At 43.8% G+C, this 27,903-nt stretch overlaps 1 long non-coding RNA gene across 1 annotated transcript; it reads right to left on the bottom strand.

The window, feature by feature from the left end:
* Window positions 1–2,257: 2,257 nt before the first annotated feature.
* Window positions 2,258–9,590, bottom strand: LOC109285529 (uncharacterized). Its single transcript, XR_002093277.2, has 2 exons — window positions 8,428–9,590; window positions 2,258–3,158 (listed from the first exon to the last, which is right to left on the bottom strand). It is a non-coding gene; the product is annotated as an uncharacterized LOC109285529 (long non-coding RNA).
* Between the last annotated feature and the right edge of the window lie 18,313 nt (window positions 9,591–27,903).

The raw sequence follows: 27,903 nt of genomic DNA, 5'->3' as shown, positions 1-27,903 counted from the left end.
CAAGGAAGGGTTGGTAGAACATGGATTATTTTGTCTGGAGGAAAAGAGAATGAAGGGGGAATTGGAATTCAAACACATAGAAGGTGGGTATACAGGGGCTGGTGATATTCTATATCTGCAGAAGACAGAACATGAAGCAAAAGTTTTAAATTGCAGCAAGAATAAAATAGTTTGGATATTAGGAAGATATTTCCTACTGTGAAGGTGGCTAACGATTAAAACAGATGATCTATGGAGGTTGTGGAATGTATATCCTTGGTAGTTTTTAAGAACAGGTTAAACAGGGTTTGTCTACAGGTGCACTTTAATATGCAATAGCCTATTTTGTGGTGCATTAAAGTGTTACGTAAAAACCATGTCATTACACTAATGAGCAGTAAAATAGACTATTGCATATTAAGCATTACCATAAAAACCATGCACATTCGTTACTGTACATTAAGGCAGCCTAATGCGCATTTCTTTAGTACCTCACACTGGAGAGTGCCTATACATTAGCACTGAAGGTGCTCTGAAGCACTGGAATTCCAGTGCATCAGAGATTTGATTAATCAAGTCTGCTGAAGCATGGCAATTGTTGCACTCCACCAGCCTCCTGCACCTCTATATATAAGAATTCCTGCACTAAAAATGGTGGTGATGGTGCTTGAACTAAAGTTTGTCAAATGAGTTTTAGTTCAAGTGCCCCCTACTGATATTTTTAAGCATGGAAATGCTCATACAGGAGATGCAGTGGCACTTTAATTACAGTGGCTCTTGGAACTGCTCTAATTAAAGTACCACCCACAGAGCATGTGTAAAAGTGCCCAGAGGTACTAAATTTAATGTGCATTAGAAAAAAGCTCTTTAATGCACATATAGACACACCCACACAGGTGTCTGGAATCATCTAGACAGGACTGACTCTGTATTGAGCAGGAGTTGGAACTAAATGTCCTCCTGAGGTCCCTTCCAGCTCTATTTTTCTATGATTCTATGGTTGTCTCCTGCCGAGTCCAGAAGGAATTGCATTTGACTGTAGCACAATCTTCACAAGCGGGCTCTTTGAGGGTTTCAGCAGTGTTCTCCATTGCTTAATGATCTTAATGGCTTAATCTAGTCTAATTTGTCTCAACCTCAGGAGGATCTCACAGGTGAAGAGATCTTCAGGCTGATTAAATATTGGAGAAACACATCATAAGGGACAGAGAGCGCAGAGAAATTCCTCAAATATCACTTCATCTGCTCTGAGGAAAATACTCACAACACCCAATTTACCAGTCTAAAACCTACCTTTACTCACTATGTCCACTCCAGGAGAGAAACAGATCTCATCTTGATCAGAACATGCTACAATATAAAAATGAACACTCCATGAACTGCACGCCTCTGGTTATCACATACCACCTCATAGTTGAATTTAAAAGACAAATCATTAACTGTTTACAACTTATACCTGAATAAGATCACATCTTGAGAAAAAGTCTTTGAACTTCCTCATTTCTGGCTTTCAATCCCACTGCCCCCTCCTCACCTCATCAAACTCATCATAAGAAGCAAACTCTCCACTGATCAATAAATACCAGGCAACACAAGACTCTGCCAAAAAACAATCATCACGAACCTGCCACCATATGGCCACCATTACCACAATCAATGCACATAACAACAAAACTATCAGGATCCATATATTCTACACATGTCTATTACAAAATATTATATACTTCATCAAATGCACCAAATTCCTTCTTGGGAAACTATATAGGTGAAACTAAATTCTCAGAAAACTCTTTCAGAGAAAAATGATAAAGGACAGAAACACCCAATCATAAGTGGGAGAACACTTCAACAGAACTACCACTTATTTGCTGACCTCACCACTTACCATCAAGACCAAAGAGCTAGTGTACAAGGCTTGCATACTCAGCACTCTCATGTATGGTGGGGAAACATGGATAACTTATGTACATCAAGAGAAAATGTTAAACAGCTGTTTCTTTTCTTAATGGTGCATATTGGTTTCTGGCAGTTTCTAAAGCATAAACAATCAGAGTAAGAACACATACAGTTTTTGCATATTTAGAGAAAAAATGAGGTCCCAACAGTTCCCTGATGTTAATTAGTATTGTTTTCTGCAATGTGAAGAGGTAACTGAAACAATCATTTACAAAATTTGGTCCGATAGGGGACATTTCATTTCAGGCACAAACACGCTAGAGAAATGTTTGTTCAATATTCTATAGTTCTTGGAGGAGAAATTGATAGAGCTGTCCACAAATATATTTTATTGACGGTTTATTAAACTCACACATCCTAGGCACACAAGAACTTAAAACAGAGTGAGGATGTACAGTTAAAGTGAAAATATCATAATAGCGCTACATAAGGTAGTAAGATATTTATATTGTCTCTATGTAAGATGGCCATGAAAAGAAAACACTTTTCCTGTCCTGTCTACATACGCTGCATACTGCAAAGAGCAGAGTATTTTTTTAAGATGAAAATAAGACTGCAAACAGACATTATCTTTGTGCTGCCATAAACATTTTTACAGTTGAGCAAAACCTAAGCAAACAGATATCCATGTTCCTTGTCACACACAAATGCCCAAAGTTCTGGCCATGGCAACAAGTGGTAAAAAATTGTGCTTTTTTTTTGCACCAGATATCTGTTTGCTTTATAGCAGGAAGCCACAGGCAGCCTGGAGCTTCAGCTACACCAGACAAGTGTTTCCAGGGCTTCAGGGACCCAGTCTTGTACACCTTAGGAATTCCCTTTCAGGGGCATGCAAGATTGGGCTTCTGGGGCCCTGGGAGTGCCTCCCTTGGTTCTCCCATTTACAGAGGCAGGCACTGGATATGTGCACATATAGCACTGCCATGCCCTGACTCAGGGTGCACATGTGCAAACAGGAGAACCTGGGGATCTCCCATTTCTGAGGTGCACCTGAGTTGGGGCAATACGTATATTACCACCTATTGTTGCATGCATAATTTTCAGCATGTGTGCCCCAAGGGAGCACCTTCCAAATGAGGGAGCCTGAGGTTCCTTTGTTTGCAGTTGTCTCACAGAACTGGCCCTCTGAAGCCCCGGGAGTGGTAGGAGTCCAACCCTGCAGGACAATCAGTGACATGTCTGTTACATAGCCTGGCACAGTTGTTTCTTCTCCAAGGCGACATCTGTTTTTAGCATAAGAGATGTAGTGGAAGAAAAATATTAATCTTTTGGTTAGCTCAATCTGCTAATATCTCCTGAGATGTAACACTAGCCATCTGTCCATATCTGGTTTTTCTATAACGATACCTTGGTTTAGGGGGTAGTTATTGATTTTTTTCATCTCTCCATTTTTATTTCATAAACAAGTTATGGGAACAAAATATCTTGGTCTTACTTAAACCAGTTTTTAAACACTCCATTCAGCAGGTTGACAAGACTCTTAATGAGACAAAGTTACATGTTTTCTTCTCTTCTAATATCGTTGACGTTCAGTTAGTAGAGAAACTAGTTTAGCTAGCTGCCATTTCTGTTTTCTAAATACTTTTTACCTCAGTAAACTTGACAGTCTCCACTCCCTGTATTGCCTTTATGTTCTACTGTATTTTGTTTGAGGGGTATTGATCTTAGTTTTGACTGTTTGAAGCTTGTTCATATAAAATTCATTTTTCCTAGAACAGTAAGCAAAAAAGGAAACAAAGCTTGTAAAGTATATAGGGAAGAATTTGGGGGATAATTTTTCTAAAATATGGCTGCTGAATCTGAGCATTTTAAATAGAAGGTTAAAGAGCTCCATACATTAAATTGCTATACTTTCTTGGATACAAATACATACTTCTGTCCCCGCCTCCCTCCTCCATGCCTCCAAATTAGCTTCCCAAAACTGAATTGTGTGTATTAAGTGGGGAATATTCTGCCTGTAATAGAAACATCCTGCTTTGATTCCTGCTCCACAGTACAGCAACGTTACTATTCAGGCAGCTGAGGGAGTCAATGGCCCATTGTACTTCACTCCACGGGTGTAAGCAATAGTCTCTCTTTTGTAAGTCTTGATATTCTAGTAATCATAGAATCATAGAAAATTAGGGTAGGAAGGGACTTGAGGAGGTCATCTAGACCAATTTCCTGCTTGAAGTAGGACCATCCCCAATTAGATCATCCCAGCAAAAGGCTATGTCTAACTGGGACTTAAAAACCACCAAGGATGGAGTCTCTGCAATCTCTGTGGGTAACCTGTTCCAGTGCTACACTACCCTCATACTGATAAATGTTTCCCTAGAATCTAACCTAACTTTCCCTTGCTTTAGCTTGAGACCGCTGCTCCTTGTCTTGTTATCTGCCACCACTGAAAACAATTGAGTTCCACCCTCTTTGTAACCACCCTTCAGATAGTTGAAGGCTGTTATTAAATCCCCCCTGTCTTCCCTTCTCCAGATTCAGTAAGCCAAGTTCCCTCAGCCTCTCCTCAGAAGTAATGTTGCCCACACCTCTAACCATTTTCTTTACCCTCTAGATGCTTGTCCACATCCTTTCTGTACTGGGGGGCCAAAATGGAACACAGTACTGCAGATTAGGGAAATCACTTATTTCAACCTGCTGGCAACACTCCTGCTAATGCAGCCTAATATGCTGTTAGTTTTCTTTGGACAAAGGGCACATTGTTGACTCATAGTCATCTTATTGTCCACTGTAACTCCCAGGTCCTTTTCTGCAGAGCTGTTGCTTAGCCAGCTCATACTAGTGCATGGGATTGTTCTACCTTAAGTGCAGGACTTAGAACTTGTCTTTATTGAACCTCATGAGATTTCTTTTGGTCCAGTCTTCCAATTTGTCTAGGTCTCTCTGAACCCTAGCATTCAGCATATCTACTACTCCTCACAGCTTGGTGTCATGCACAAATGTGCTGAGGGTGCACTCCATCTCATCTTCCAGATTGTTTATGAAGACAGTGAAAACTGGCCCCAGGACCAACCCCTGGGGTACTCCACTTGATATCAACTGCCAACTAGACACTGAGCTATTGATTACTACCCTTTGACTCAGATGATCCAGCCAGTTTTCTATCCACCTTACAGTCCACTCATCCAACCCATATTTCCTTGATTTGCTTGCAAGAATGTTATGGGAGACACTATCAAAAGCCTTGCTTTGTAGCAGGAAGGTATCAAGGTATCACATCCATTGCTCTCCCCACATCCACAGAGCCAGTCATCTCATCACAAAAGACAATCAGCTTGGTCAGGCTGACTGTTAGTGAATCCATGCTGACTGATCTTAATCACCTTCTTCTCCTCCAAGTGCTTAGAAATAGATTCCTTGAAGATCTGTTCCATGATTTTTTCAGTGACTGAGGTGAGGCTGCCCAATCTGTAATTCCCCAGCTCCACCTTCTTCCCTTTCTTAAAGATGGGCACTATATTTGCACATTTCCAGTTATCTAGGACATCATATAATTGCCACAAATTTTCAAAAACAATAGCCAGTGGTTCTGTAATCACATTAGCCAACTCCCCTAGGACCCTCAACTGTATCCTGTCTGGCCCCATGGACTTGCATACATCCAGCTTTTCTAAATAGTCCTAACTTACTCTTTTTTCACTGTCATGTACTCAATTCCACCCTGAATTGTACTGTCAGGTCTAGTAGTCCATGAGCTAACCTTGCCTGTAAAGACAAAGGTGAAAGAGGTATTGAGTACTTCAGGCTCTTCTTTATCCTCAGTCACTAGGTTGCCTCCCTCATTCAGCAAGGGACCCACACTTTCCCTGATCTTCCTTTTGTTCCTGACATACTTGTCAAAATGCTTCTTGTTTCCCTTCACATCGCTTGCTAGCTGTACCTCCAATTGCACTTTGGCTTTACTGATTTAATCCCTGCATGCCCAAGCTATAGTCTTATACTTCTCCCCACTATTTGCAAGTTTGCTTTTTGTGTTTTAGCTCACTGAAGAGTTCCCTGCTAAGCCAAGCTGGTCTTCTGCCATACTTGCTATTTTTCCTGCACCCTCAGTACAATTGGATCATTTGTCTTAAAGTCCAAACAGCTCCCATGGATTCCCTCCCCCCTTAGACTGGCCTGCCAAAGGATCTTGTCCATGAGTTCCCTGAGTGAGTGGAAGTCTGCTTTTCTGAAGTCTAGGGTCTGTATTCTGCTGCTCTCCTTCCTTCCTTCCCTCAGGATACTGGACTCAATCCTCTCATGGTCATTGCTGCCTAGGTTACCCTTCATGTCTACATTCCCCAACAATTCTTCCCTGTTTGTGAGCAGCGGGCCAAGAAGAGCAAGGTCTCTAGTTGGCTTCTCCACCAGGAAGTTTCCCCCAAAACTCTCCCCAAATTTCCTAGATTCCCTGTGTATTTCCCAGCATTCCCTGCTGTATTTCCATCCCAGCAAATATCACAGTGATTGAAGTCACCCTAACCTTTCTTAAGATAAATTTCATATCTGCTAGGGGTGTGCAAAGCAGGCCCTATTCAATTCGGATTTGGCCTAAATCAGGGACAGTGATTTGATTCATTGATTCGGATCACTGTCCCCGATTTGATTCAGCTGAATCCAAATCTGAAGATTCGATGCTGACTTGGAGAATCAATAGTTCGTACATAGACAAAACTTTAAAAGTTTTGTCTATGTCCCTTGAGGTAGCAGTCACAGCTAGTCTAGTGATTGCTGCAATGCTGGGGCACATGAAGCATCCCACAGGAGTGGGGTGGGGGGTCCTTATTGTGCTCAGAGGCAAACCCAGAAGTGGACTCAAAGTACTTCCAGTCCACTTCCAGGTCTGCTAGGGAGAGCACTGCCCCCCCTCTGTGCCCCTCCAGCTCAGCAATTGGTCATAGGAGGACCCCCAGGTGCCCCCCCAAGACCCAGGAGGCACCAGCCACCGAGCCGGGGGGGGGGTACGGGGGGCCCCCCTGTGTCCTCCCCAGTGGACCTGGAAGTGTACCAGAAGTGCTTGTGGTCCACTTCCGGGTCTGCTGCCGAGTGCACTGGGGATGCCCTCATGGTTCTGTGGGACACTCCATTGCAGCATTCACAAGCCCTTGCTACATAGAGGTATGTAGAAAAAAACATTTAAAGCTGTCTCTATGCCCGAATCTCTGAATCTTTCCAAATCGATTTGGAGGATTCCAATTTGATTTGGAGAGTTTAAAGAGTCCTCTGATTCGATTAGGATCTGGAGATTTGGCCACGGAATTAGGCCAGTTCTCTACCAAATTGAAGCAGGGACCAAAGCTTTGACCCTAGTATCTGCTATATGCTCCTGTTAGCTTAAAGGGGAAAAGAGTGTCACAGCTAAAGATTAGTCTCTGTCTCTGCTCTATGAAGTCATAGCTATGGATTCCCCCCTTCCCCCCCAGTTCTGCCTTTCAAAAACAACGGGTATATTATAGTTCAGGGTGTGTTTTATGCAAGAAATATGGTACTGCTGAGTTACTGGGAAAGAACTCCCTGAGTTTTTCTCTGCTTAACTGAGCAAATCAGGGCTTAAAGAAGAGTAAAATATAGTCTAGTATGTACTCAATGTAAACGAATTTAAAAGATACTTGAATATTCATTTCTGATAGTGGAAAAATAAATATAATGGTAAGATAGAGGAATACTTTATATGCTCCAGTTTGTTCACCAATTCTGTACAGATTTTCCAAAGGTAATGTGGAGTTTTGCAGGAACTAATTGTTAGGGGGAAAAAATCTTCATCTACTGCCTCACAAAGCATGAATTAGCAATGACTGCACTAAAGAAGAAAATATAAATTATTTTTAAAATGAGCTTGAGTTTTTTTTAAACAGAACAGTTTCTATAGTTCAGTGTATTAAGGACAAGGGCATTAGCTTGCAGTGCTCCATCATTTGTCTTATAAATGTCTATTAGCAGGAGTTTATGCTGTAACCAACTCTGTGCGATCTCACCCAACATAAATCTTTACAGTGTCTAGAGTAAAACAATACGGAAAGCCAAATGTGGGGTTGGGGTGGAGGTTCAATTATCTTGGCATTACAGTATCAGTGAACAAACCTGTAAACTTTGTAGTTTCCATACTTGTATCATATCATTTAAATATCTTTGTTTTCTTTTTTGTGGAGTTAAGGTGTTAGTGATATTTACAAGCAATATTGTAGACTTTTGATGTTTTGAAATCAATTACACATGGCTAATAAGTATGGCTGGAGGGAACTACAGACTAGTCAGCCTACCTCTATACCTGGAAAGATCATACAGTAGGTCCTCAAGGAATCCATTGTGAATCACCTAGTAGTGAACAAAGGGATCAGGAGCAACCAGCATGGATTTACAGATAGCAAGTCATGCCTGACCAATCCGATTTCATACTTTCCTATGATCAGATAATCCTAGATTTGCTAGCATACATAATCAATCTATAGATGACATTTAGAATATATGTTTTTAGGAGCGGGTACTGTCTTGATTTGGTGCCTAAGAAATAAGTACCTGAAGGATCCTTCTCACATGGAGTACTTTGTGCTTGGCTGAAAAGTCATCTAATGAAGCAAGAAAGTAGTTTGTGATACCAGCTACTTTGTCCATTCAGTGTTGGCCTCCTGCCTTCCTGAAAAAGGAAGAAAGAATTATGAATGAGATTTGATGTTTAATTTATTGAAATAAAATTGGTCTCAGCTACTAATCTCATGAAATCACTCATCAATAAACCATCATTCAAATAGTGGGGTAAAGATTGGATTTATGAATGGCAGAATGTTTCTACAAAGCACCGGGCTGGGTATTCATGAGAGACAAGAGGAAATATATTCTCTAAAGAAAGGAAGCCATATCTTGGGGAAGAGGCTTTTGATATGCAGGTCTGAAATATCCCTTTTCTGACACACCCTTAATTGATATAGGTAGTATCTAAAGACAAGGATAATGGGATTTTACTCTGATCCATAAAGTTAAAAGCACTGCATATATGTAAGAGGAGGTAAGTTTCAGTGATTGACCACCCTGGAATATTGAATTTTTGATGTATGAATGAATTACATTGAAACTTAGCATTAAGCTATTTTGTTTTAATTAACTACATGGTTTGTTCACCTCATTGTAGAATTCTTTTCTCTCTCTTTAATCAAAGCACACATGTTCATGTTATGCATATACTGAAATTAATCTTCCACACTGGCTGTTAAATGTAAACTAATAGACTAATGGATAGATTTGAATGAATTCAAGTCAGCAGGGCCAGATGAACTTCATCCCAGGATAGTGAAGGAACTGGTAAAAGAGATCTCAGAGCCCTTGGCAATGATATTTATGAAGCTGTGGGAGACAGGCCTGGTACCAGAGGACTGGGAAAGGGTCAACATAGTGCTCCTCTATAAAAAAAGGCAAAAAGGAGGACCTGGGGAGCTACAGCCTGGAAAGTTACGGGAGCATATCCTAGGGAAAGCCATTTGTAAGTATCTGGAAAAGGAAAGGCTGATCACAAACAGCCAACCTGGATTTATAAAAAACAAACCATATCACCTTCCTGGTGGTCTAGTGGTTAGGATTCAGCACTCTCACCGCCACAGCCTGGATTTGATTCCCGGTCAGGGAAGTTCCTTTTAAGTTCATCACAGGGGCACAGAAGGGAATTGGTGAGGTTTTATTCACCAAGGCGACCCTGGGGGTTACAAGAAATAATGGCCACAAGCTAGCAGAGAGCAGATTTAGACTGGACATTAGGAAGATCTTCTTCACAGTTACAGTGGCCAACGTCTGGAACGTGCTCCCAAGGGAGGTGGTGCTCTCCCCTACCCTGGGGGTCTTCAAGAGGAGGTTGGATAGGCATCTAGCTGGGGTCATCTAGACCCAGTGCTCTTTCCTACCTATGCAGGGGGTCAGACTCGATGATCTATTGAGGTCCCTTCCGACACTAACATCTATGAATCAAATAAACTTGATCTCCTTCTTTGGAAAAGTAGCTACTTAGGTGGATGAAGGGAATGGTGTGGTTATAGTGTATCTGGACTTCAGCAAAGCTTTTGACATGGTCCTGCAAGACCTTTTCATAAACAACTTGGAGAAATGTGGGTGAGATAAGACTACTATAAAGTGGATAGATACGTGGGTCAATATCTGCAAGCAATGGGTAATTATTAATGGGTCTATGGCAGAAGGTTTCTAGTGGAGTCCCACAGGGCTCTGTCCTGGTTCCAGTGCTGCTCAATGTGTTTATTAATGATTTTGGATGCTGGCTTAGAAGGCTTATTGAGCAAGGCTGCAGATAACATGAAACTGGGAAGAATGGCGAACACATTGGAAGATGCAAATGCAATTCAGAAGTATTGTGTCCTTCTGAATTGGTAGAGCTAACAGGATGAAGTTCAATGTGGACCAATGTAAGGTGCTACACCTTGGGAGGAATAATCAAAAACACAAATATAAAATGAGTAACATCTGGCATGATGGAAGCACTATGGAAAAGGACTTGGAAGTCTTAGCAGACCCTAGACTCAATATGAGTCTGTAATGTCATGCAGCTGCACAAAAAGTGAATGTGGTTTATGGCTTTAACAAAAGGACATGGAGAAATTAGAGGTTTCAGAATTGGGCAACAAAGAAGACAAAGGACTTGGAAAGCAAATTACATGAGAAGAGGCTGAAGGAGCTAGGCATGTTTAGCTTGCAAAAAAGCTGCTTAAGAGGGGCCACGATAGCAGACAAAAGCACCTCTTCTGTCTTTTTTCAGACAGGAGGGCATGGACCAATAGTTTGAAGTTACAGCAAAGTTTAGATTGGATATCCAGAAAAAATGTCTTCACTGCTAGACTAGTGAGGCAGTGGAACAGACTGCTTAGGGAAGCTGTGGACTTTCTATCACTGGAGGTGTTCAAGAAGAGGTTGGCCAGCCACTCGTCAGGGATGATCTAGGCGTCGCTATGCCTATGTTCTACTATGGGTATTTCCCATGCTTTTGGGATTTGCTGGTTGCCCTTCCTCCTCCCCCATACTTTCTGCAATGTGTCAGGGTGTTTTTAAGCCTCCCTCAGAGGCATTGGGTGTTGGCAACAGCGAAGGCTGGAGACTTTGATTGGGGAGTGCTAATTCTCCTGATGGAACCAAAGCCAGAGGTTTCTGGCTAGAGGCCTTGCCTATCCACTTAGGGTTAAACCAATCACTGTATATGGAGTCAGGAAAGGATTTCACCACATAGTATGGACTGGGGGTGCGGGGGTTGCCTTCCTCTGTAGCAAGGGACATGACCCTCTGCCTGGCACCTCTTGAGTATATGTTGATATTTCATAGAAGCAGGACATTGGCTCCTGTGATTCTCCTGCTTTACCTTTAGCAGGTTAGGGTGTTAGAGCTGTGTTGTATTAGGGTCAAGAGCAGTCTTATGTAGAGTTTAGATTGTGGTTTGTATGGGATGGTTTAGATAGGGATGGTCCTCCCTCAGGCAGGGGGTTGGAATAGATGATGTCTAGAGGTCCCTTCCAGCCCTACTTCTCTATGTTTCTATGAAAAGGATTGTTATGATGAAAAATTATGCAGACTATATTGATTATCTTTTTAAGGATTCCCAAATGTAGCTCCCTCTAGGGAAATGTGCATTATGTCAAGCCCCTTACTAGCCAACATCTATATGAAGAAAGCTGGTTGGGGCCACCTGCCAGAAGCAAGAGTTGGGGGATGAACTGAACACCCTTCCCCCATACTACATACTGGTAAACACTGCTAACACTATTGAATATTTCCTAACTCAGAAAATACAAACAGGCTGTGTCTACATGAATGGCAGACTGTGAAGTTGTTACTGTGCAGTCATTTAGTACTTGCATAACCAAGTACTAAATGACTGTACAGTAAACCGCATTATTATGCAGTAGTGTCCCCGCACAGTTTTTTTTCTAATACTACTGCACAGTAGCTATGAGCCACTGCACAGTATATCATTGGAACTGCAGAGTAATGTCTTGTGTAGATGTGGCCACAGTGCACTAAAAACATTGGTACAGAGTGGTAAGTTATACGATGTTCTTATGCAATGTGGTTATCATGCACAGGGTCCTTTTACATTTTTTTTTCTCGTGTGGCACTGAAATTTTCTAATCGCTCTATTCTAGGCTAATGGAGGCTACACTGCTAACTGTATCTCTTACATTACGTTAACATGTAACAACTATGTACCTATGTAGTTACCATGTGCAGGGTCCTGTATTGTCTTCCACCTCTATCAAGCCACATAACTATAATTAAGGTTTTTAAACAAAGATTTTAATCTGTTCCTAAATAAAAGTATACCCCTCTCCTCTCTCCCAGCTCCTACTTTCTCTTGTCTCTTCTGAAAAAAAATATTGGGACATAGAGAGAACTTGCCTTGCGCAGACCAGCATTCAGAAGGCCTTTGGAGGGAAAAAAGTCCTGAGAGTAGCTTGAATAAGGTGATAGGTCTTTGATGTAGTGAGATGGGGTGATGGTTCTCGGTGCATATATAGCACATCCGCATAAGTGCGGATGTGCATTTCCCCGGGGACAAATAGCACAATATGTACCACTGCTACTTGTCCCCAGGGAATCCCTATGTATGCACACTCTGGCATGTAGCACAATCCTCAGGTGGGGTAGGGAAAGCTGGGGCCAGCACCTGGCTAGACTCCAGTTTCAGCTGGTGCATGCTGCCACCATATACGCCACTGCATGGGGGTTTTTTTACATCAGGGAGGGTTTTTTACAACCCTCCCCCTCCCCCCCCACATTGCATATTAGCAGCATAGGGAATGGCTGCATGAGTGGAGCATTTGATGTGCAGTGCTGTAGTTGGGCCTGCGGCTCTGCATACCACATGTGTGCCTTCATCTGGACGTACCCATAGAGAACTTGGAAAGTTCTTTCTACACCTTTACCACTACTTCTTGATTTGACCACCAAACCCAAGGAAACTGGAGCTTCAATCACTTTTGGTCTATTCCCCTAAACAGGGAAAACTTCCTGTGCTTGTAAGCTAAACCAGGCCAAACTACCCGTATAATGCAAATATCCCTGGGTTAGTCTTTTTAAAGGAGCCTTCCACCTCCTTCATGATGTGCTGGCTCCTTGTACATTATGAAGTAATGTCTTGTGTATCATCATCCCCGTGCTTAAAAATGGTGGTGGGGGTGCTTTAACTAAAGACTCACCCACACTTGCCTCTCATTCCTAATTCTAAATGAAGGATACTTCCTTTTTAAGTCAAATACATACTTTATACACAGGTGAAATCTAAATGAAATCAGTGAATTTATACACAGGTGAAAATCTAAATGAAATTCTCTGTATATGCCATTTAATACTGAACTCATGTACTTAGAGAGAGAAATAATACTGAACTATCTTCATTCTTGGAAATAGAGTGATTACACGGTTTGTCCAAAAATAAGCCATCTCGTTTAAAAAAGGTTCCTAAACTACCATTTAGAAAAGCTTGTTGAACAAGCTTTAGTTAAAGCACCCCCACTGCCATTTACAGCTAAGGGATGCTGACACATGAGATGCTCTGGGCACTTTAAAACAGTTCTGAGAGCCACTCTAAATAAAGTGCCGCCTCTCTCTCTCTCCCAGAGCATGTGTATAAATGCCCCAGGTGCTGGTGTCGCAAACACATCTTCTATAATGGTGCACTGCTCAGACTGTGTTCATGATGTCATCTAGCTTATATTGTAGTACCCAAGGATATGGAGCTAAGAAGGGGGATGCTGCAAGAGTACCACTACAAGTTTATCCCCAAGTTCATCCCTGCTGTGTTTCACTGGAAAGTGAAATATGACAGTAATATTTTCTTTGAATCTCAGCTTCATGAAATATCTCCTGTTTCATAAGATAAACCTTCTTCTTATTCGTTCATCTGGAACAGATTGAAGACAATTACCTCAGGCTGGACAAGATATGCAAAGAAATGGAGACTCAGGGGGTTCTTTCTTTGAGTTCCTCAGAATTCTAGAGAAGGAGGGTAAATGTATGAAAGAGAGCAAATAAATGAAGATGAACAGAACAGAAAGCATTAATTCCTGAGGCACAAGGAAGATTTGGGTATGTTCAACCATTGGAAATATTACAGGGCCAAGGGGGTGGCCCTGTAATATTTCCAGACTTGTTCAGGTGGTGGAATATGGAATTGATCAAGTGTCCCTTTAGCTGTGAGAGAAGCTGCAGAAGAAGTAGTGAAGGGACTTACTGTTTGAAAGAGAGAGCCCATGAGAGTGACAGGAGGGAAACAAACTCCTACAGGAGGGAGATTGAAGGGAAGGAGATTGGCAGTCAAGTCCAGGATAGAGAAATGATTGTTTTAGATGCTTTGTCAAGGTTCTGTGTTAGAAAATAAAACTATGCCCCTAAAAGACTAGAGGGTGACAATGGATCCTTGGTTGCCTTGTGTCACGGCAGGGTCCTACAGGAGGGCCGTGATCTCCTCAAGGCCCCCTTCCCATGCCAAGTTGACCCAAGGGCACCCTCAGATTCTCGCCCACCATGTCTTTGATGTTCACCTATGTTAGGGAGGCTGCCTTTTACACCCTCTTGGTCACTTCTCAATGGACACTAAGACCCCATTGTTTTCCAGACCCCTCGTGGGTCCCGCTCTACAATGGGTACCTCAGGGGCACCCTAGCCTTAGGGGCTATGCGTGGCTCCTACCACCCCTGTACCATGCCCCAAGCCTTGCAGATGGAATAGACATTGTTCGGTCTGGGTATACACCCTCTCTCTGGTGCTCAGGCTCTCCGCAGCCCTGTCTCTTTCTACGCCTTTTCTCTGACATGTGGGCTCTCCGTGGCCCTCTCTCTCTTTGCGCCTTCTCTCTGGCGCTTCTCCACAATGCTGCCCCCTTTCCTGGGGCCTCTCAAGTGTGGCCCCTTCTCCTGGGGCTTTTCACTGCCCCTCTCCTCTGGGGCTTTTCTCAATAAAGCCTCCCTCTCTTGGGGCTCTTCCACAATGCCCCCTCCTCTGGGGCCTTCTCAGTAATGCCGCCCCCCTCTGGGGCTCTCTCAGGGCCTTCTCAAGTGCTGCCCCCTTCTCTGGGGTTTCTCAAGCGCTGCCCCCTCTCTGGGGCTGGGGTCTATGCACCCTCAATGCTGCACCCTTGCTGGTACTGGGGTTCCCACACTACTGTGAGACCCCTATGAGGCCTCCTCCAACCCCTAATAGCCGCGCCCAAACCACCGGTGACAAACAGTAACACAAACACAAGCCCATAGGCTATAACATAAACAGAAGCCGCCCGGCTATAATCACGCTCAAGCCTACTGGGGTTCTTCATCCCACAGCAGTGTCAAACGCTGCCCCTTCATCAGGCTTCGCTTCGCTTCCACAGCAGAGAACTCCTTCCTCCTGGGCTGCTGCCAGGGAACTGCCTCTGGTCTCAGCTCCTAGGGTTTATAAGGGAGCCAGGCCCTGCCCCTTTCAGTCAGCTGACCATTGGCAAGTGTGGGTCGCTTGCTGGCTCCAGTTGCCCTGGCAACCAACAGCTGGACTCCTTATTCACTGCTAGGGCTCTTTCTCTAGCACTTTCCCCTCTTTGGGAGCCGGGCACCTAAATGCCCTGCGACACCTTGGTTTGACTTTGGGGTAGCCATACTGTATGTTCACTAGCTGATTGCTACCTATATTTTTCGCCACATGAGGAAGGATACAAGGAAGTGGCTGGCCTGTTCACCCACCCAGATAGGCTTATTGCCAAAACAAAAACAAAACATCAAGTCAAATATAAAATCACCCCCCTTGCCCCTCCTGACCTACTACTCCCAGAGACCCTTTTTCAATCCTCTTTGCTTCAACAGCTTGTTTTTCTCATGTTATGGTCCCCAAGCTTCCTGTCTACTTTATCACACCTGTTTCTCTGTATATGCCATTTAATCCCATTACAGGGAATACTTCTCAACTAGGTCTGATAATTGTATAGGACTGGCTGGCCAAGCTCCTTAGCCCTTAAGGTGCAGGGCACCCTAATATACAGAGGCATTAATATAAAAAGCCTTCCTCTTAATGGTGGATTCTACCTGAGGACTAGGCATACTAGACACCTAGCATGACTGTTGCCAGGCATAACTGATAAGAAAAGCTTTAAACTAGAAAAAAGAATGGCAGAAAATGTTAGGAGACATCCATGATCTCTATGCTTTGGACATAATACACAGGAAGAGGAAAACAATCAAGTAAACAAGAACTTAGCAAAGCAAAGAGGAATGTCAGATGGTACGTATATGGAAGAAAGATGAAGAAGGTAATAATACTGAATGGGAGTGATAGGCAGGCAGACAATATACTTAGTGAAAGGCCAATACCTATTCTAGATAGGAAGCTGGATGAGATTGGAGAGAACAACTGAGATATTTGTTGCCAGGGCAACAAAATATAAGAACTAGAGTCACCAGTACAGGATGTGAAACCTGGTATTATATGAATAATGGGATATCTGTGATCCAGTCATGATTATATGGGTGACTAGAAGTAAAAATACAGGTGGTGCAATGGTGTAGGACATTAATGGTGCAGCAGACCATAAATAAATATAAAGTGATATTGAGGATAAAACAGAATTGAGAACAGGCATAAGAAAAGCTACTAAGATGATCTGGGGAATGGGCACCCTAACCTAGGAGTAGAAACTAAGCATGCTTGGCTTGTTTAGCTTAGAACAATCAAGGCTGGGGAGGATAATGGATAAATACAAGGCAGTTGAAAAACCAGGGAGGAAAAAGAACTACTTAGTTAAAAGGCAGTGTTCACACAAAAACAAAATGGATATAAATTGGCCAGGCATAAATTAGGCTAGACATTAGAAGAATGTTTCTGACCATCAGAGAAATGATTTTCTGGAACAGCTTTTCAGTATGAATTCTCAGGAAAAAGAAATCCAACTAATTTTAAGATGGATCTTTATAAGTTTATGAATTTGTGTATGACAGCAGGAAACTGGGTTTGGTGATCCAGGAGCTTTCTTCCAGTTTACATTCCATAAAAGCAACGCCTTGGTCAGAATTTCCTACTGATGGTTAGGGTGTCCCACAACTTTATTGTCAAATCTTTACTCCATTAAACATAAGGCAGCCCTATTATCTTTCTCTCTTTATCAAGTAAATTCTAAGTCCTTTCTTTAGATTCACCAGTCAAGACTCACCCACACATGCCTCTCATTCCTAATTGTAAATGAAGAGTACTTCCTTTTAAGTCAAATAGAATTTCACCAATGTAAAAATGATGTAAATGAAATCAATGCTGAACTCATGTATTTAGAGAAAGATAAATAATACTGAATTATTTTCATTATCTGAAATAAAGCAAATACATGGTTTGTCCAAAAATAAATCTGGTTTTAAAATGTTCCTAAACTACCATTTGGAAAACAATTAAGACTTTCAGGAACTCTCTTATTTTTACTTGGCTCAATAATAGAACTGTTTCATTTTTTGTTAGAGGATAAATTTTAAAATACTAAGAGTTTATGGTTTATTTTCAAAATCATTGAAGATGTCCTAGGAAGTTTTCATGACTGTATACAAGATAGGCAGGTCTTACAGTCAGCAGGGAATTACATCATAACATTACTGAAACTATATGTCAACCTTTTAAGTAAAACCATTTACTCAAAAAAGGATATGGACATGTTATTAGTTAGCTCAAAGGTGTCTTGCTTTCATATTTCAGTTTCAAAAGCAGCTGTTGTTCCCTCTTTCTGACTGAATGACTGAGCTATAGTTAATACTTTTTGAGAGAATGATAAAGGTGCTAAAAATAAAATAGCACAAGATTGTTTTTAAAGCTTTAATGAAATCCAGGGAGCAATTCAACCCGACAGTGGGAGAGGGAGGACTCAAAAGCCACCAGATTTGACTCATAAATATGGAGACTTGCATATATTTTGTGAAAAGATAAGTAAGAATAGTGTAATCATTGATTTTTCAGGTACAAAAAAAAAACCAAAAAGAGGAAGGGAAGCTAGTCATGTTGAGAGAGGATGCCAGAAGTGAGGTACTGGGAAAGGAATGTGAGACAGAAAAAACAGTAGGAATTGAAATAAGAATAATGAAAACTAAAATAGTATGGGTGTACCAATGTCTCAGGGAAAACAACTTATTAATAGTAAGACTAGCAGAGAATCAGTAGGCCTAGTCTCTCACTGTGTTGAAGCTCTGTTCTTCAATATGCTGATTACCTTTTCATGCCACTGAAGCCAGTGGGAATTGAGGATGTTCAGTACTTTGCAAAATGATCACATGGGCTGCTTGCAGACGCTAAAAAAAACAAAAACCCAAAAGAAAAAGTGCTTTACCAGAACAAGCAGCTCGTTACTTCAACCTGGCTCTGCAGCATCTGTATAGATCGGGAGCTTCAGCGGGGCTTTTTGGTGCTTTTATCTAATAGCTGAGTCAATCAGCTATTAGATAAAAGTGTCAGAAAAGCTGCACTAAAGTGCCCAATCTATACAGATGTTGGGCAAAACTGGTCCAACTAACACATTTCCTCTTCTGGACGTGAGCTAGGCTCAGCATGGGAGAACACAGAGTTTAAAGTGCCATTTTGGGGGGCTTTCTTTAACACCTGCAAGCAGCCTTTAAGGCTAGGAACAGAAATTACACATAAAATGGTATAAGTGATCAGAAACTGGTTCAAATCTGTAATACAACATAAATTCAGTGCACATAAGCTGCTTTCAAAATGGCCAAAGAAGGTTTAAGATAAACCTGGATGGAAGCAGTATCAAACTTAACTGACTCATGCTAAATCAGTTTATTGAATTTATGTCCCAGATCCCCACCCCAAATTCAAGTTAACTCTCAGTCTCCCAGAATCCCAAGGTGCTTTGCACCTCTCCTACAAGCTGGGTGGGCAGGCTAGCTACAGGGTGGGTGGGCTAGCCTTGGCCCAAGCTGTCTTCTCCAGATAAGCAGGGAGGCAACCTCTAGTGCACCCCCAGCTTCTGGCCTGAGCCACTGCAGGCATGTAGCTGCATTTCCAGAATCAAAAGTGAATGTCTGTTCACTTACTTATTCTTTCAATATATGCAGCTTAGGCTAAATTGCAAAGATCAAATCGATTCAGCCTTGGGCTGTTTGACTATCTGTACTTAGTCTAAGTGCCCAACAGAATTACTTTGGTCCTTGCTTCTCCACCATCTTATTTCTTTGTTTTCTCCTAGTTGATAGCTTCCCCAACTTTGTTGGCTTTCTTTATTCCTTCTACAGCCCTGATTAAAAATAGAACTTAAAAATGAACAAACCAATAGGTTTTTATAGGAATGTAGTAGGAATATGTAGAAATAACTCTAAAGACCCAGAGGAGTTAGTGGGAAATTTTGTTTAACCATTTCTTTCTTTTGTTTAAGCATTGTGATTATCTGTTCTCCACTACAGAAAAAATCTCTATCAAAGTTTTCTGTAATTGAGAGATTTTATATTCAAGTACACACTTTAGGAAAGAGTTCCTGGAGAAAAGCAGTTTCCCTGGCTAGAAAGCTTCTTACTGTCATCAGATGCAAAACTAGAGGTGGCCAAGAAGGACACCAGCCCTGACTGGCAATTTAAAAGGGGTGCCAAAATTGTTCCCCACGCCCTGGAGTCGCTAAGGATGTGGGGAACAATTACTCCAGCACCAAGAGCAACCACACAGCAGTAGCCTCTTAGATTAATAGATGCATAGATGTTAGAGTCGGAAGGGACCTCAATAGATCATCGAGTCCGACCCCCTGCATAAGCAGGAAAGAGTGCTGGGTCTAGACAACCCCAGCTAGATGCTTATCTAACCTCCTCTTGAAGACCCCCAGGGTAGGGGAGAGCACCACCTCCCTTGGGAGCCCGTTCCAGACCCTGGCCACTCTAACTGTGAAGAAGTTCTTCCAAATGTCCAATCTAAATCTGCTCTCTGCTAGCTTGTGGCCATTATTTCTTGTAACCCCCGGGGGCGCCTTGGTGAATAAAACCTCACCAATTCCCTTCTGTGCCCCTGTGATGAACTTACAGGCAGCCACAAGGTCGCCTCTCAACCTTCTCTTGCGGAGGCTGAAAAGATCCAGTTTCTCTAGTCTCTCTTCGTAGGGCTTGGTCTGCAAGCCCTTAACCATACGAGTGGCCCTTCTCTGGACCCTCTCCAGGTTATCCGCATCCTTCTTGAAGTGCGGCACCCAGAATTGCATGCAGTACTCCAACTGCGGTCTGACCAGTGCCTGATAGAGGGGAAGTATCACCTCCTTGGACCTATTCGTCATGCATCTGCTGATGCACGATAAAGTGCCATTGGCTTTTTTGATGGCTTTGTCACACTGCCGACTCATGTTCATCTTGGAGTCCACTAGGACTCCAAGATCCCTTTCCACTTCCGTGCCACCCAGCAGATCATTCCCTAGGCTGTAGGTGTGCTGGACATTTTTCCTCCCTAGGTGCAGCACTTTGCATTTCTCCTTGTTGAACTGCATTCTGTTGGTTTCTGCCCACTTGTCCAACCTATCCAGGTCTGCCTGCAGCTGTTCCCTGCCCTCCGGCGTGTCCACTTCTCCCCATGGCTTTGTGTCATTTGCAAACTTGGACAGAGTACATTTCACTCCCTTGTCCAAGTCACTGATGAAGACATTAAAGAGTATCGGTCCAAGGACCGAACCCTGCGGGACCCCACTGCCCACAACCTTCCAGGTCGAAACCGACCCATCCACCACGACTCTCTGGGTACGACCCTCCAGCCAATTCGCCACCCACCGGACTGTGCAGTCATCTAAGTCACAGCCTCTTAACTTGTTCACCAGTATGGGGTGGGATACCGTATCGAAGGCCTTCCTGAAGTCTAAGTATACGACATCCACCCCTCCTCCTGTGTCCAGGCGTTTCATAACCTGGTCATAAAAAGAAACTAGATTGGTCAGGCATGATCTGCCTGCCACGAACCCGTGCTGATTTCCCCTCAGCATAATTTGTGCTGCCGGGCTCTCACAAATGTGAGCCTTGATAATTTTTTCAAAGACTTTACCAAGGATGGAGGTGAGACTGACTGGCCTATAGTTGCCCGGGTTCTCAGCCAGGGAAGCCTCCTGGCCCCTTTCCCTCTTTTGCCTCGCTCGGGGATCGTCTTGCTTTGTGCCCGAAGGATCGTTTCCTTAAGGCACAGCCACCCTTCTTGGGCTTCCATCTCTTCAAATCTCCTACTCTGCAGTGTGTCCTTGACTAATCGCCTGAGTTCATTGAAATCAGCTCTCCTAAAGTCTAGCACTTTCACCCTACTAGTTACCTTACCCACTCGATGTCTTATGGTGAATTCTATTATTAGGTGATCACTGTCCCCCAGATGGATACCGATCTGGAGGTCCGCTACCATGTCATCTCCCATTGCCAATACCAGATCCAGTATGGCATTCCCCCTAGTGGGACCGTGTACCTCCTGTGTCAGGTGGAGGTCCTGTACACAGGTTAGAAACCTGCGTGAGCGGTGGGACTTTGCTGTCTGTGACTCCCAGCAGATGTCCGGGTAGTTTAGGTCCTCCATGACTACCGCCTCTTTAGCTTTTATGGTCTCCAAGAGCTGCCTCAGGAGCCCCGAATCTCTTTCTTCCCCTTGATGTGGGGGTCTGTAGCAGACCCCTACCACCAAATCCCTTTCTCCTTGCCCCCCATGTAGCCTAACCCACAATCCTTCTACTTCCTCATCCTTGGATTCCATCTTGATGAGGGTCCATGTATATTGCTCACTGACATAGAGCGCAACCCCTCCCCCTTTCTTCCCCACCCTGTCCTTTCTGTACAATCTATAGCCCGCAAAATGTTCCACCCAGTCATGGGATGAATCCCACCAGGTTTCCGTTAGCCCCACTAAGTCATAGGTGTTTAGTGCAAGCAGGAGTGCTAGTTCATCCTGCTTGCTCCCCATGCTCCTAGCATTAGTATATAGGCACTTGATCCCTGCGACTGGTGCCTTTGCTGCCCCCCCACTCCGAGTCCCAAGGGGCCCATTGTTTCTTACCTTCTCATTTCTTACCTGCGCCGTAGTGCTGGTCTCCCCATGGCTTTCAGGTTCCCAATGCTCTCTTTCTTCAGGCTGGGCTGTCCTTGTGGGTGCCACATGGTTTGGTGGTCCACAGCTTCCCCTGCCCTCATCATCCCCTCCCCCCAACGAGCCTAGTTTAAAGCCCACCAGAGGCCACCAGAGGAGATCCGCCAACGTAGAAGAAAACACACGCTTACCTTTGGGGGACAGGTGAAGCCCATCCCAGCAGAGCATGTCCCTCGTCGTGATGTGCGGGTCCTTCAGCACCAGTCAGTGCACAGACACCATGCTGTTGCTGTTGCTGTTGCTGCTGCTACTTTAAGAGCAAGAGCCAGACTGGGCAGAGCATGTGGTGGCAGCAACAACTGGGTACTGAGTAAGAAACCTTTTCCCCCACTCCTTCCCCACCCTCAGAACCCATGGCCTGCACCCTCCCCCAGTCTCCTGCAGGGTTGCCCTCAGATGCAAATCCTGCTTGTTACACCGCTGACTATCGTGGTATCTAAGCTCACTGCTAGCCCGTGGCAGGTGTTCTATGCCAACAGCATTGCTGAAAGTTGTACATATGCTTAAATCCAAAAATGTATGCCATAGGTAGCACTTGGCAGAAAAATTAATTCCATGGTCATTTTTGTATAATTTCCTTAGTATGAGTCTGGGACTGAACTCGTCTTACAGATACACAAAAAAGAAAAGAAATATGTACTTAAATTGCACATAACATTTAGATAGACTATCCTCTGTGGCCACACAGAACAATGGAGCAAAGTCTTAAGCTTCAGGGGACACTGAAGTTGTATATTAGGAAGAACTTTCTCACTGTCAGGGCAGTTACTAAGCTTTGGAACGGGATATCTAGAGAAACATTGCACTCTCCAGCCTTGGACATCTCTAAGAGCAGGTTAAACCAACATTTGATTGGGATGGCTTAATCAGGGGAGATCCTGTCTTGAGAAGGGCAAGGGACTAGATGACCTCTTGAAATCTTTTCCAGCCCTACTTTTCTATGATTTTATGCAATATGTTCTGTAGAATTACCAGAAGGAGGGAAGTAGGGGATGAAAAAGGAGAGTTCAGTCAATAATGACATGTCTCCAGTCCTTTGATGTAGAAGTATTTAAACATGTCCGTTTTCACCTATCAAGTCAAACTTTTTTAGACTTACTGTCACAGCATTATAGTCCAAAGCCATTACAGTTTAAAATTAAAATGGAAACTAATTTAAAACAAGTGCAGTCCCCATGGCACACTTCTGTGCAAGCAACAAATGATATGCTGATAGCTAAGCTGGCCTCTCCACTAAGTTCTAGTTGAAGTTTTTCCTCATCTGTAGCCCAACTAGAGTGTGTTGCTTTGGTACAACCCAGAATGCAACAAAGCTTTGGCAATTCCCCTATAGATAGGGGAAAAGGCTCTTTTCACTAACCATTGCTACCTACCCAAAATCCAACAGCACTCTTATATTCGATGCAAAACCAAAGAAAGGGTTTTTTCCCAACGTTGGGAAAATCTTCTTCACAGTCAGGGTGTCCAGACTGTGGAATAAGCTCTCTCCAGAAGTGGTGCAATCACCTACCCTAGAAATCTTAAAGAGGAGACTAGACAGCCACCTTTCTAGGGTCATCTGACCCCCAGGTATGTTTTCTGCTTGGAGCAAGGGGCTGGGCCTGATGATCTGCCAAGGTCCCTTCCAGCCTTATGATCTATGAATCTATTGCTGGCTGAAATTCAGTGGTTTGTGATTTGCATTATGCATGCAACCAGACTAGATGACTACAAGGTTTCTTCTATCTCTAGACAGCTAGAAATATGTTCTTATTTATAATAAGGCTTTTTCACACCACTCTGGCAGTCTAAAGCAGCCTGTAAGTGTGTAGATACACTCAAAAGACACTTTATACTGCCAGTATATGAAAGGGGCTTTAGCATAAACTAGAATGAGCCTCTTATTGTTGTCATAGGTTCACACATTTTAAGGCCAGAGAAGTCTAATATGAACATCCAATCTGACCATCTATATCATACAGACAATAGAATTTAAGTCAAGAAATTCCTCTATGAGGCCCATGTTGCTGGGTTTTTGGTTATAGTCGTCTTGGTCTAATTCAAAGTGGTAAAATATAAACCACCATATACAAGAAACCCACACCAACATATATATCTACATAGAACCAGCAATCACCCTAAACACACCAAGACAGCTGTAATTTACAGCCAAGCTCTCCGATACCACAGAATTTGCACCTAGGAGAATACCCATAATCGCCACCTCACAAATCTCAAAAGGGCCTTCACCCAACAAGGACACTCCTCTAGAGAGATACATCGCATGTTTTCAAAGAGCCACCCAGATACCACACGAAGATCTGCTGCCTTACAAAAAGAAAATCCCCACAAATCGCACACCATTAGTTATGACATATTACCCTTCCTTGGACTTGAAACAGAAAATCCTTAAGCAATTGCAACCAATACTAGAAGAAGACCTAATTCTTAAAGAGATCTTTCCAGAACCACCTATCCTAGCCTTTAAACAAGCACTGAATCTCGCTAACTTCATCACCAGAAGCAAACCACACCTAATGGATCCAGACCATGCTAGGACAAGAAATGCAAAATCTGTCAACACATCTCCATCACTCCCACAATAACCACACCCCACAGCAGAACCATCACCATTCCTGAATCTTACACCTGTCCTGCACCTCTAGAAATGTTATACATCTCATCCAGTACACCAAATGCCCTCATGGAAAATATGTAAGAGAAACCAAACAGTAACTGAGCACCAGAATGAATGCCCACTGAAAATCTATCAAAGAAAAGAATACACAACTACCAGTGGAGGCACACTTCTCACAGGACAATCACTCCCTCTCTGATCTCTTTGTTCTAAACCTCAAAAATAACTTACAAAACACTTTTCATAGGCGAGCCTACAAACTTCACTTCATAAATCTACTGGATACAAAAAATCATGGACTCAGTATAGAAATTGGATTTATGACACATTACAACCTGCCTGACATCTGATTCATCAGATACCAGCCAGACCTGACCTCTTACATTTTTCTTCCCCGCCCCACCCCTTCCTCCCCTCCACTCCCCTCCACTCCCCTCCTTTTCTGCCCTTTATCTTCCTCATCTCCAGCTATTTACTTTTTCAAAGGCAACCTCTTTTCTACCTTGAATTACTACTACTGTAGAGTCTCCCTTACTCACCATTGGCCCTTCCCCCCCGCTTTTCCCCCTCTCCCTTCCCTGCTTTACATTTTGTTTTCCTAATTTCCATCTATTTACATTCTTAATGATATCCTATTACACTTTTAGTGTCTTTCATTCCTTGGAGTCAGAACAGCAGAAACTCCCAATGTTTGAAGAACGGTGATTGTGGCTGAAAGCTTGCAAAGAACTTTTTTTCCAGCTACTCAGTTGGTCTAATAGAAGATATCACGTCGACCCAAAGAACCTTTACTGTCCATGAGGCCCATAAATTTTGGTTGGACTGAATAACATATTTCACAAACACACACAGTGGGGGCATCTACACAAGATGCTAACTGTGTAGTAGATTAATTCTACTGTGCATTAGCTTGTCATGGTGAAAGCCATGCTAATACCCTAATGTGTACTATTACTGCATATTAGCATCACTTAAAAGGCATGTGCCCACGCTACTGCGCAGTAGTTCTGGTTACTGTGCATTGAGTTAGTACCTGGTAATACAGATACGAAACTTAATGCACCGTAACTAGGGTGCATTAATGAATGTGCAGACACACCCAGTCTGAACACTTCCTGGGCCCAAGAGTCATATTCCTTGTTAAGTGGTTGATTTTTATCACTTACAAATTTACACTTTGGTTTCAACCTGCATGTGTGCATGCTTCTGCTAATAGCAATGGGATCTTCTTATATCACTCTCTTCAAGATTAAAGTGCTCTTTATTATTAAAATCTTCTCTCCATTGCAGTCTTCTAGATCATATCCTCTTAACATGCTTCTTGATAAGCTAAATAGATTGAGTATATTTTACTCTACCATTGTAAGAGAGGTTTACCAGACTTTAAATATTCATCCCTTTTTTTGAACTTTTCTCTCATTGATCATCATTTTTAAAGTGAAGACAGCAGAACTGGAAATAATATTTCAACAGTGATATTTCCAGTGTTTCATACACAGCTAAAGCTACCCATCCATATCCACTCCATGTTTCCCTACTTAAATCACCCAGGGTTACAGTTAGTTCTCTTTGTCACAAATTCATGTTCACTTATTTATCCCAATCCAAACAAAATCCAGTATATTGTCCCCTACCCTACTCATGTGACTTATATTTCTATACTGGGATGTAGATATCAGACCATATTAAAACACATCTTGGTCAAATCTGCCTAGCACAAATAGTTAACATTTTTCTATTATTGTTTATCACTGTCTTTAGTGTTATCTGAAAGTACTTGCATTCAGACTATAATTCATATTTTTAACCTTCCCACAAATACTTTTTTTCCTTTTGATCATCATGTCCTCTTTTTCAAAATGTCAAAAAAGGGAAGGCAATCCTCCAATATTTCTCTGCTTACAGGACAGAGAGAAGACCCACTTGGTGCAACAGAAAGGGCCAGGCTAACCCTCGGGGGAGCAGGCTCCTGCGGCAGCAGATCCCCCCAGTGGGGGAGCGTAGGGGCGGAACTGCCGGCAGGCACTTCCGGCACTTCCGGGTAGACCGGGGTGCCTGATTGGCCGTTGGAGCGGGGCAGGTAATTCCAACCGCGGGCTTTAAAGCCGCAGGGTGACGTAGTTCCCAGCACTTGGGAACCAGCAGTGGGAAGGAGAGGAGTTAGCACACGTGTGTCCCACACACACGTGTGCCCCTTTTACCAACTGACTGACCGGAGGCGGCGGCGGCGGCAGCAGCAGCAGCAGAGGAATCAGCAGCGGGGGCAGCAGCAGCTGATCCCCCGAAGGTAAGTGGGGCGGAGGGACCCGGCACAGCTGAGCCGGATCCGGAAGGGAAGCCCCCCGGGTCCCATATAGCTGAGCCGGTAGGGAGCCGTGCTCCCGAGCCGCCGGCGCGAACAGAGCGCGCAAACAGGCGCACTCTGTAAGAGCACGCTGGGGTTCGCGCCGGCGGGCGGGCAGGAAGGGCCAGGAGTGGGACTCCTGTAGGGGTAGGGCGTAGACACCGCACAGGTCTACAAACAGCAGCTTATAGAATGGTGTCTACAAGGAGTGCTGCTAGGGCCTCTGCCCAGGGGGACAAGGCTACCCGGGGCAGGTCTGAGGCCTCCACCCAGACCGAGCCCATGGGGGAGCTGATGTCCCCCTACCTCCTGGGCTGTGGGGGATCCCCAGCAGGGCCGGGGGGGGCAGAGATTGGGGGCCTCCACACCTGTCCGGCAGGTGCCCGTCTTAGGGCTCTGGAGGCGCAGGTGAGGGAGCTCCGGGAGGAGGTTAGCAGGCTGAGGGGGATCAGGGAGGCGGAGGATGAAATTGACAGATATTTCCTTTCCCTGCAGGCCCAGGCACCGAAGGAAGAAGCAGCCCGGGGAATGCCTTCCACAGCAGAGTGGCAGACGGTCACAGCCAGGACAGGAGCAGCTCGCAGCGCACCGGTACCAGCTTCTCCAGTCTGACTGGTGAACAGGTACGAGGCTCTGGTGACCCTGCAGGAGATGGAAGGGGAGGAGGAAACCCTTGGGCAAGAAGAAACACCACGTTCTTCACACTCCAAACAGATCAAGAGATCCACGAGGACCCAGAGGAGGAGGCGAAGAGTGCTCGTCATAGGCGACTCCATCCTGAAAGGTACGGAAGGACCCATCTGTCGCCAGGACCCCTCAGCACGAGAGGTATACTGCCTCCCTGGAGCAACGATTTGGGATGTGATGGAGGTAATCCAGGCCAGGATCAAGCACACCGATTACTACCCCATGGTCCTAATCCATGTGGGTACTAATGATGCGGCGAGGAGAACCCCCGATCACC

The sequence above is a fragment of the Alligator mississippiensis genome, chromosome 1 (assembly GCF_030867095.1).
Source record: "Alligator mississippiensis isolate rAllMis1 chromosome 1, rAllMis1, whole genome shotgun sequence".
In the NCBI taxonomy this organism is placed as follows: domain Eukaryota; kingdom Metazoa; phylum Chordata; order Crocodylia; family Alligatoridae; genus Alligator; species Alligator mississippiensis.
The sequence above is the reverse complement of the archived record's forward strand: the minus strand, read 5'-3'. Positions and strand labels throughout refer to the sequence as shown.